The following is a 12,131-nucleotide window of genomic DNA, read 5'->3' as shown; positions in this document are numbered from 1 at the left end:
CTGAAATCTGACATTCTGCACAGAATATTTTGGATGGCTGTTTCCTGAGTTACATTGCAGAGTGAAAAAAGGAAAAAGAGGGGCGTTGAGGCTGTACACAGTATGTACTTTATCTCTGTTATCCCAGCTGAGAGGCTTGGTTATATCCCCCCCCTTGTCTGGCCTCTTTTCCTCAGTGTTCAGCCACAAGGATTCACAAAAGAAAAAATACATCACTCAGAACAAATATAATTTGTCAACATGAACAATAAACTACACACTCGGTGTCCAGCAACATACAATTCTATTGTTCTACCACTAACATACATTTTGGTTAGAACAAACATCCGTGTAACCAGTATGTTAAACTACAGTCACACGTACAGCTCTTTGTTCTCTCAAGGGGTTTCTTTACAGCATTCTGGCCTTAAAGGAGAGTTGCTGATGCTCAAAACCCCGACTTAACTCTTGAGGATTATAGAAACATTGTTCAGACACTGTTAACCTCAGATAATGTTACTTTAAAAGCTAACAGTGCTTTGCTAAACTTCCAGCAATGGTGATGACTTTGCCTGACCCACCTGTCTGTTGATCCTGCTGCCTAGCACCAGACTAAACACTGGGATTTCAACGCATCTCATTGGCTGCAGCTGACTCACTGACAGCCAATCCGTGCACAGGGAGGGAGAATGGAGGGCAAGGCTGAGATCGTAAGAGTGGAGGGGAGAAGAAGAGGCTGTGCTGAGGCAACCAAACCTCATTCAAATCTCAAAAAAACTGCACCAATCAGACACGAGTGCTTCTGTTGACATTACCGCAGGAAAAAATGATTTTCTACTACTGACATGCAAAGGGTTTATTTGGAGTATATACTGCTGCATCTGAATTTCAAGTTGCCATATGGTACAGAAACGAGTGATTTTTGGTAGAGAATCAAAATTTGATGAGTAACAGTAACAGTAAAAAGGACTGCTTGTGAATGGCACTGAATTGATCACCTGGCTTCAGACAAAGCTGCCATCAGACCGTGCTTTTACCTTTCCCAAAAGGGATCGATACCTAATGAATTCCAAACGGCAGAGTTTCAGAAGCATAAATGCATCCTACACATGGGTACATAAAGTAACCTCTGTGGATCGATGATTATGACATTACACACAGCCAGAGGAATGCATCTTCTTAATTGACCTGAGCATTTTCAAATTAATTCAAACAATTAATATGGATTGGACCGTGTGGCACCGTCGTCCTGGAATCTTTTATTGTGTATTCAGCTCACCTCCCTTCCCGATCTGGCTTTGTGCTTTAATTACCACTGTAACCTTCAAGGCTGCTGAGGCATTACGACGGAAAACAGACGAGAAAAGCAAGACTACCATTTACACCATAATGGGATTAAGAGCAAATAAATATAATGTTGTCGATGAGTCAAATGTCATTAAAAAATACACATGCAGTGTACAGATTAAGGGGCTAAGGATACTACAGAAATCAGTAATGCATCAAGATTTAAAGGTGATGAAGATGGTGATTTTAGATGAAGGTATTGACACAAATGAAATATTTGCAGTCAGTTTAAAATATATGGGAGACAAACTGTCTCTTCAGAAGCCCCCTTCTTAGGAGCAGATAAACTGTCTTTTGTTAAATTGTGAACATACTCCTTTGGGAAAATAACAGAGATATATTCTCTGGTTTTTGATTTAGCCATTTTCTGAACGTTATTAGAAGGAAGATTATTGTGGTAACAAGGGACAAATACTCATCATCCAACAGCAAAAACGATGGAGGCTAATGCTATGAGCTTATTATTGGTATTCCTGCATCTAAAATGCATACCCATAACCTTAATAATAAACACCGAGGCAAGACAACGAGTCAGTTCAGGTGAGCTTAAACTCCAGAGGCTCAGACACGCTGGATTCAAAACACTTCCCAATGAATCCAGAGTAAATACACGATTCTGTTATCACTTCTGATTTATTTTATCATTAAGTGCACACACAGCTTTTCTTCTTAGGTACAAGTCTGTCACATCTGTCTGGGTTATCCAGTCTTCTGTTGTTATCACACATCACGACGATGAGATTCCAAAGTGAAAACAATTTGATGTGTGTTTCTATAGATTGTAGAGACCGATGAGTTAAATACAAAGAGCCTCAGAGCATTGCCATGCACAAATCATTTTCTAAAGGCCATCTCGAGTGGATCATTCAGAATGACCTCTCATTTAGTGGGCTGAGAATGATACTTTTTCTATGAGTCCCCACCAAATGCCTTCCAAAAGATAATCCTTCTTCACAACCTCTCACGATCAAAAAAAATAAATCGCCTGACAATGCGAAGAAGAACACCAGAAATTAGCCAATTAGTGTAGGACTATGGAAAAATGACTGTTGATTCAAAGCTGTAATTAGGCCCTTCCAAAACAATCAGATTCAATTCGGTGGGACCAGTCAATAAGCTAAAACTCATAAGCAAGAGGAGATCAATTAAAATCTGATGTGTAGTGTGACAGCTCCACAGCTCAGATTGTGGCTTGTAAAACAGGTGACTTGCAGATAAATCAGCAGATAAATGAGCACTGAAAATTGCCATGAGCTAGTAAATGGCTTCTTAAGCACCGTCTGAGTGGGTCCACAAACATGCTCCAGATCTAGGAGATGATCAAAGTGCCTCATACGAGTACCAATGAGGTCACAACTAATTTAAGCATGGCTGAAAAGCTATGTTCTGATCTGACAAGACTGTCATATAAAAACAAAAACCTATGGCCATCCATTCATTTTGGATTTAAGTTTTTTTTTTTTTTCAGCAGAATTAATTCAAACAGCTTTGCAAACAAGGACCGAAAATAAAAAGATGACACATTTACACGGCGAAAAGAAGATTTGAAAGAAAAGTTCACGTTTCAGTCCATGATGTCGGCCAAATTATTTAGTTAAACTACATCTACATAGCACCAAAGTGAGTCTAACTGTTTGGCTTAACAAGAAAGCTGTTGGAATAGGTGCGGTATACCTGACATTCAATTCTTTTACCAGCAGGATATGTATGTTCATGAGATTTCATTTTTCTAACAGGTTAATTCTAAGTTAGGGATTTAATGCCTGTTTTCTTTTTTTTTTTTTGGATAAATATCTAGTAGATAAGAACCAAACTGCTCCTCGAAAGATATAATTTCTCCAAAATTGGTAAAAGACGGGTATTTATATACTCACACTAAAAATACGCCTGGATTAATCAAATATGTTGGAGAGAAAAGCTAAATCTCTTTTGGATCACATAAAGACTTCTCTCTTCATTAACGTGTGGAATTTAAATAAGTCTACCAACTTAAACCGCTTAGGACTGTTGTAAATAAAGAGTAAAGTATTGTTTTCAAGCACGCATTTGACCGTTTGAAAGCACTTCATGGTTCTGATCAAAGGAAATACAATTGCTTTAGTTTATCTTTTTTAGAAAATGCAATTATAGTCTGTGAAATGGCAATGATATTACACACGGCAAAATAGCAGCCAGACTGTGACTGGGTAAATATAGCACAACTAAAATATGTGCTGCAAACATCAGTGGAACTGACAACTACAACTGTTAAATGATCTGTATTTCTTCAGCTTGGCCTCTAGACTTCAGAATAACCCCATATCCTTGTACTTATGTAGTACTGTAGCACGCTTCGTGATACTTCAAGATACGCATGATGAACCAGAGCTGACAGCATGAAATCGCATACATCTGGTCAAGAAAGTAAAGTCAGGCAACTGTCCAAAGTTCCTTTCCATCCATTTGGAATTAAACCATTTGTCTTTCGTTATCATTTCTCTTGCCAGCTTCTAACGAAAGCGTAAAAGGGTCCTCACATTGCCTGGAGATGTTTGTGTGTCTTTTTGTGTGCCAATGAGTTTGCAAATCAAATTCTGCAGAGATGTGCTCAAGTAGAAAACATGTGGCTCCTCTCACCCCAAAGCCATGCCGACTTGCAGAGTGCTTGTCAGTCATCTGTGATGGCAGGCAAAGCAAACGGGATGGGACAGCGCAGGGATTATAAAACAGCCTGGTGTTTCCACTGGGGTCTCCCCTGCTGAGCTACATGGTCCCAGCTCCCTTTGTCTGGTGTTAACCCATTAAATCCCGCGGAAGAGCCCATTCAGAAATGTGTCACACACCCCGGGGTGCATTTTGTGTGGAATAATGATCTTAAAGGGGTTACACAGCATTGTCACTGATTCCAATGTGCTCATCACTCCTCCGAAACACACATTCAATTGTTTCACGTGGCGTTTGCGGTTTCACTTTTTGTTACTCGCTCGCTCAAGTTCCTCCAAACAACATTCTTTAAGAGGATGTTCTGGTGTCAATCAACATCAGCGGTGATCCTGTTGTCATATTTCTTTTCCATAAATGGTTAAAAAGGACAATGACCCGAGCACCTTACAGGATATTTCATTTATCATGATATTTCGGCGAGTGCTTTTTCTACTTTCCTTTGCTGTTGTGTTCAGCAGGCTTTGTAGCTGACTATCCTGACTGTGTGTGCTATAAGCAGAGACAGAGAACACATATGCGGGGAAATGTTACATGCTCACAAAGTAAGTGTAATTATACTGCAGTAATGCCCTCCATGATTAATGGTGTGGGCCTCTGAAACCAAACCATGGAGCCAATGGCAAATTACCACTATAAAAATAAACCATGATGTGAACAGGTCAGCGAGGCCAGAGCAGAAAATGTCTCTAAGTGTGTATTTATATAGCGCGTATGAGTGAATAGGGAACGAGCTCCAGTAACCCAATTAGTGTTCGTCCACTGTCAGAGACCGGCTCCATCAGTGCTAAACAACTCTGCTGTCGTACAGAAAATGTGTTTAGTTACCGCTTTCATGCTCAAATACGAGACCTTTTTTATGATCTGAGAACAGTTGACATATTTATAATTAGAGGGGGAAAAAAGCTGAAACTTCTGTAATTTATTCAACGGATTGTGATAATTTGACCTGAGAGAAGAAAAAAAACTAAAAAAGAATAACAATTTCATCTAAATCCTGTTCGGCCCTCTCATTATCACTGGCACCTCTGAAATGAATTCCCACTGCATTTCTGTCAAACATGAAACTGGAAAAACCACCATTCCCTCCCAAAAGCAGGGGAAGTTCCGGCTAAAACTGCAAAGCACAGAGCACCTGCAATTAAGCTGCACCATGCAAAAAAAAATTCAAAGGCTCCCTCACACACTGCAAAGTCAAGCTTAGCTCATGACCACATTTGATGAGTCCTCCACAGCCCCCTCCACCCAACAACGTACACAGACACCCTTCTCGGATGGAGAGCACTTGACTCGTACCTAAATTGAACTCTTAAGCACTCTGCTTTTTGTAGTCAAACTGCAATGGAGCATTTCATTGAGAGGAAGGCAGTCAAAGTGGCAGCAATCGACGCTTCTCGTGGTTGTGAATCAACATTTGGAGAAACCCAAACAGGTGTCATAAACTCGCAATTATTTGTAAGTGCACATAGATATTTGCACTGAGTTACCGCCAGAAACGAAACATTTATGACTGTAATGTTGCCATAAATTTTCAACGTGCATAGAATTGAACACACACGTCATTCTTGAAATATTCAAAATAACTACTGAGGTGGTCACAGTAGTGCAGATCACATTTCATGCAAAATGAAGCGACATCAACAGTGCAGTGCAGCTGATGGTGTTAGATTGAAGGGATCTGTTTTTTCCTTCCACAGAAGGGGATCCTTGAGCAGTTTGTTCTATAAAGAGCTACCTGTCCGGGCTTCAGAACACACTGATCATTATCTCAGTTATGACAGTGATTTTTGTTTTTGATAATCCATTTCCATGGCTTGAAATGGGAGGTTCACACTTGTCAGCACACTTTTAAGTGCCGTCTTCATAAATTCCTACACCTACACTCAAAATGATATGAGCATAAGACAATGTTTCAGCCCAGGTAATCCATCTCACTTCAAATGCATAATTAATGACCCATTACACGCACAGCCCTTTGGTTTTTTTTGGGGAGTATGAATTTGAACCGTGGATGCATCTTAGAGTCAATCAGATAAAAGCCTGAAAAAAGCCCTCTTCTTCTTCTTAAATAACAATAAATCAAAGCATGCACAGGGCCGTCTCTCTCTGAGAGTGAGATAATCAAAAGCAGAGGGCGAGATAGCCAAACATGTTGTCTAATGTCCCAGCAAACTGAGAATCAACTGTTTCCAATTAAAATAACAAAGACATATCCAAAAAAACAAGGAAAAAAAGAACGAACCCATCCACCCCGTTTCCTGTTCCACACACACTCACAACAATAATAAAAGAAGTCATGTTTATTGTTCTTGAAAATGTAAACTCGAATGACAAATGTTTTCTTTTCATGGGTCTCGGCTCCATCTTTTTCTCATAAGCAAAATGAGAAAAATGCTCCGACTTGTGCTAAAGCCTCGTACGCCGCTGCTCTTGTTAGTTTTAATTTCTCACTTCTTTCATTGCCGTTTAATCCAGTCACATCAGCCCTCTGAGCAGGTGAAGTCAGCCAAAGACTTTCCCACGGTCTTCGAGCAAATCCAAACGCCCCGAGCCCTTCCTGAGGGCCGACCATCTGTCCACTCTGTTTGGAGTGTGCTAGGGGGCAAAGCGTCAGCTGCATGACCAAATTCAACGTTCCAGCACACCCCTCCTTCATGAAGGAAAGCCCAGAGTATCCATTCAACTCAACCCACACGCACTCACACATACACAGCTTGTACCCAAACACAAACAAATCAACAAACAAATGTGACTCCTCGTATTCGACTGATCCAAAGCCCTCACACACTCACATTCTATTAGTGCAACAGATATGCAGACTTAGCTCCAGCTGATCTGTTAAAACTTGGAAATAAATGCGCACATTTTGGAGGGGTGAAGTTTTCTGCTGGAAAAAAAAGCAAGAACAAAACAAAACTGACACTATTTACTTTCTCTTTTTTTTACCCCCCTTCTTTTTATGTTTAATGTGAGGCGATTGCTGTTTGGAGAGAATCCTCATTAACATGATATCTGCCTCTCAACAAAGGAGTTCACTACGTAAACCTTGACCTTTGCTCCCTCCGAGTATAAATCATCTGTGCTACCGGCTTCCACGGAACAAAACAAATTCCCCACAAAAGCTGCGAAAAAAATTGTAAACCCAGAAAACGTACAAGCATCACAGCAGACTGCTGAAAAACATCTTACTTTGAATTTGGATTTGCCGTGATCATGTGATGCATTTCTTTCTTTCTCAAGCACAGACCGCCACCCCCATCCTGGCGTCCCCTCACTTTTTTTTTTTTTTTTCTTCTTTCCCCTCTCCTAAACCTGACGTGCTATCATTTTGTTTCCCCCTCTCAAAGAGCGACTCTACCGCTGTTGGATGTGGTCCTCGCCCCAACCTGACGCATTTTTAAAATGCGTGACATTGCCTCTGTGGGAGCATGAGAACGGAGCTTCCTCAATAGTAGGGTCCCCATACCCGGCCCGTAACCATGGAAGCAGATGCCTGCCCTCCCGGCCCTCCTTACCTCCTGTCGATCGCGGGCTGTGAGCTGCTCGGGCAGTGAAAAGAGGCTGTGCCTGCCTTTCTCCTCGCTCTGACCGAACTTGCCCCACTCCTCAAAAGGAGCCATTGAACAGGTCACTGGTCTAGACTTGTTTGCACGGTCCAGGGAGCAGCCTTGATGTAACCCTTGCTCTCCTCTCTCTCTTTCTCTCTCTGCCTGCTACACCAGCCGCCCAGCGACTGCAGACTGTGGAGGGGTGGCGGGGGGGACATTGGAGACGTGGATTTGAAAAGGAGCCCGTCCGATTTTGCCATTGTGCCTTTTCATTCATCGATCGCATGAATATCGAACCTTCTGTCCCTGCGTGTGTGAAACGGATAGCTTAGCAAGCATTTTTTGCCCTCCCTCTTCTCAGGTCTGCGATGTGGGCCCAGAGCTGCGATTTCTTTCCTCACTACTTGTAAGAATGTCATTTCTAATCAAAAACTAAATTTCCTGCCTAATATTTCTGGCAAAGTTTGATCCAAATGTGGCCTCATATTATTTTGGGGTGAAGTCCAGTGTTGAAAAGTTGGTTTCATCACTCTTTACTGATAACTGAATTACAATGAGAGTGGTTTAAGGTGGATAAGCAGGTGGGAAATGTTCTTCACTGAATGATTCAACTTTTCCACAAGAGCTAAAAGCTAAAATCATGTAATAGAGGAATTTAAAAACTTCAAGTTAAAATACATAAGTAATGAGCAGCTGACAAAACTGTAATTGTAATTAAGAGGTTTTAATAAATGAAAGAAAAAACAGTCACAAGCTTGAAAATAAAATGAGCACCATCTGTATGAAAAACCTCAATTTTATGATGATATATTTAAAATAAAGAAGAGACAATTGGGCTCTAAAAGTTGCAGTTTGAGGTAAAATAAAAAATTCGGAACTGCTTTCTCATTTGGCATAAGAACGAGTCTTAAATATAAAAACAAAAAATAATCGAGGTGTTGTACATATCACTGAATTACAAGAAACAATATCCAGATCAGTCATCTCAAGTTAAAATTAAAAAAAAAAAAGAAGAAGATTTTTGTCAGGTCCTGTAATTGAAAGCAACAACCAAACTCGAATCATTATTCTTACGCAGGTAAAATGATGTTAGTTTGTATGAAAATATATTACTCTACATATTCCCCCTTTTGTATTAAGAGGTTCAGGGTGAAGCATATACTCTTTTGACAAGGGAGAGAAGACAAGAGCTTCGATGACAGCTTTAATTAAAGGTGAGACGATCACTGTCAACATATCAATATTAACCATTCAGAGGAGGTGGCTATTTGTTCCGTCTGATGTATCAAGTAGAACCTTTTTTGTTGTTGTTTAAATGCCACCATAGTTTAATGAATTGTCATGCTCTATTTTGCCTTGCTCAAATGTTATGAAATATTGTGTGGAAAAAAAACCCCACAAAACAATTTTTTTTATGATTCTACATATCAAATTTTGTAGAAGAAATACACAGAATCTTATTTATAAATGGTCACAAGTACGGGACAATGATGTGTCATCATGGTCGAATATTAAAAAGAATAGAGCTAATGCATTCTAGTAATCTGTTACGAAACTTTAGCAGCCGTGCCAGTCCCAGACAGGGTTTAAAAATAATTCAATTTGATTAAAAGATGTTTTTTTTAAAAAAAGCAAAAGTTAGAAACACAATCCTTGGATTCAAATTTAGAAAGCAAAGCCTGTAAAGCGGCGCAGTTCTAGCTCCCATGCTCCATGTGAGAGGTTGCTATTGCAGGGGCCAATCAAAGGGGGAGGGTGGGGGGGACGAAATAGGGCAGAAAATGAGCAAATTCAAAGGCAGAGGAAGGAAAGCAAAGGAACCAGTGAAGTAAAAAACGCAAATGCATTGTGTTCACACAACAATCTAGGCTGCCCCGACAGTGAATTACGAGTCTGCGTCCAAAAATACTGCAGCTACAAATAAGCACGTCCAGACAGCACGAAACCAACGGGCTACGCCAGGAGGTCTGCCGCTGGTTTTAAAAAAAAGAAAGTAGTTTAATGTGATAATAAATTATGCAATTAGACAACAGAGGGGACAATGTTGCAAATAAGCAGCTAAACCTGTTTGCCGCAATCAACATTTAGATTTAATTACTTTAAGATCAAAGCGCATGACGTATGAAAGCAAAGCCTTGCAGATGTAAATACTCATGACAAACGGTGATGCAAAAAAATAATGGGCAGTGATTACTTAAGTATCACTCCTATAATGCCTCTTCAAAAAAAACAGTAAGAAAAATGGCAAAATCCTGAAAATGTTAGAATATAATGTGCAACTGCAGTGCCTTTCACTTTAAGATAAAACAGGCACAAGTCTCCAAACAATGCAGCACATCGTACATCTTTGTGGTTATGAGAAAACGGACCAACAACAGAAGTGGCACGTTGAAAACAGAGCTGGCTGATCTGAGCAGGAACAATGGCGGAGAAGGGGGCTGTGGGACAGAGGGGGCAAGGATCCCCCCGACTGAACCAACATACAACGCTCCAACAGGGTCGGCTCGGCTACATCCACCACAAAGACAGCCTTTCCTGTCTCACATTACTCACCAGCCGGTATTTGACAACGGTACAAAACTCTCAAACTACAGGACGATGTGCTTTGCTCATAATAGAAGATAAAAATATACCCAGTAAGCTTTCTTAATATTTCCACCTCCAGCTGAAACTATTTTAGACTTCTTAAACCAATTTGAATTGATGTTATCTCTCTCAATGTGCCTTGAAATACTGCACAATGAAATACATACAGAAAAAGTTTTTATTCCTTTAATGAAGTGTGTGTGTGTTTCCTATATCCCTCAGAAGAGTGAATCTAACTAAGTATTCTAGATTTGGCACTGTTAATCCTGGCATATACTAAAGTGAATGCAACTAAATGACATTATAAATGATTTAACTACCTAAAACGGCATTGTTTTTTCTGCCGCGTGACCATCTCTGCCACGCACATATCTACAGACGCACTGTACCGGACGACAGATGCAACCTGGAGCAGAAAAGTAAACCAGCGTCACATCATGGCCATCACCTTGCCTGGAGACGGAGGCAGCTAAAAGCCAAGTGCTGCTCCACGTCTCCTCTTGCTGCTGCAAAGACGAAAGCCCGTGTCAGCAGCACTCACACGTCATTACAAGGCAGCAAAGCAAAGCAAACACAAGAGAGTCTGCAAAGGCTGAGAAGTTCCGGCTCTCTCTGAACTGATCCTTTCGGTGTTCGTTAGATAGCCACTGGCCACCCTGCAGACTGTGTGACTACATGGCTCAGAGGGAAAAAAAAAAAAATCAGAAACATCTAAAAACGTTTTTTTTTTTTTTTTTTTTTTTTTTAAACTTCATAAAGCGAAACTTAAACTGCCCTGACAGCTAAACTAAGGGAATTGTTCGGGGTTGTCTGGGTGAAAGGCCTCGTCAGTCTAAAGCATGAAAACCCCCGGAGATGTTTGGCCTTTTCACAGAAAAGAAATCAATCTAGAAAAATGTTAATTAAACTAAATAAATTGTCAAAAATCTAAATGAATTCCATCCTTTACAAATTACACCAATATGCCTCTCTCGTGTCCTCCCAGGTTAGGATGACACCCTGAGATCTCATTTCTAATAAAGGCAAACGCAAACACGACCAATTTCCATATCAACAGATTAGGCTGACTTGAACTCAGACACCATTGCTCCTGATGTGGTGTCCCTTTTCAGAGTCACACAGGCGTGGGTCTCCATCCCTCAGGTCAAGCCCACAGGCTGCTGCACAAAGGGCATCATCATTTCCTAAAACCCCTGCAGTCAGCTGCTACATATTGTCTCACCACATCCTCACATTTCAAGGAATTTTTTTTCACCGAATATCAGAATTTTTGAGCACGACATCATCTCTCGAAAAACCAATCACCGTTTACATTAAAACTCGCACCAATTCATGAGCAGAAATCCTTCACTGGACACCACTGATGCTGTGATCATTGTGTATAAAAACCAGCTCCCATATTTGTCAGCGAGTGGCCGGGTCTCTGGGCCGGACCATCACTGTCTCCAAAGTCAAAACATAAAGCTTTTCAAGGTGGACTGGAACAAAGGGCTCCTCAACATAACCACCTCTCAAAGCACTGTTTAATTAGGTGGAGAGCAACAAATCCTCTCTATTCAGCGGCCGGACACTTGTAGGGCTGGAGTGGAGTGCATCGTCAGTGAAAGACTCCCGTCATAACACCAGAGGAGTGTCCCCTCCCTCGCAACGACACACTAATTTACTAATGCCTGTGTGTGTTAACAAGCCCATCGTCTGCTTCTTTAACTCTTTGTCTCTTGAATGGGTGCAAATGGAGAGACAAAACAGCACACACACATTGAGGCCCTCCTTTGACACGTTGCTCTTTTTATAGCCCGAGACACTTTTGCTTCAAAGTTGAGCCGCAACACACACCAGTGTGTGTTCCTGCGGACGTGACGTTACAGCCACCTGAAAAATACAAAGAATTCAATTGCAAGCAGAAAATATCCCAATTTATTGGTAAAATAATATCTTGATTATCTTTAATATGTGCAGTGGTAAAATAAG

The 12,131-nt window shown here is 40.8% G+C and overlaps 1 long non-coding RNA gene across 1 annotated transcript in view; it reads right to left on the bottom strand.

The window, feature by feature from the left end:
- LOC142401203 (uncharacterized) overlaps positions 1-12,131 on the bottom strand; it is a 42,129-nt gene that overhangs the window by 18,005 nt on the left and 11,993 nt on the right. The window lies entirely within an intron of this gene.

This window comes from Odontesthes bonariensis, chromosome 16 (assembly GCF_027942865.1).
Source record: "Odontesthes bonariensis isolate fOdoBon6 chromosome 16, fOdoBon6.hap1, whole genome shotgun sequence".
NCBI lineage: Eukaryota > Metazoa > Chordata > Actinopteri > Atheriniformes > Atherinopsidae > Odontesthes > Odontesthes bonariensis.
This window is presented reverse-complemented; position numbering and strand designations above follow the sequence as displayed.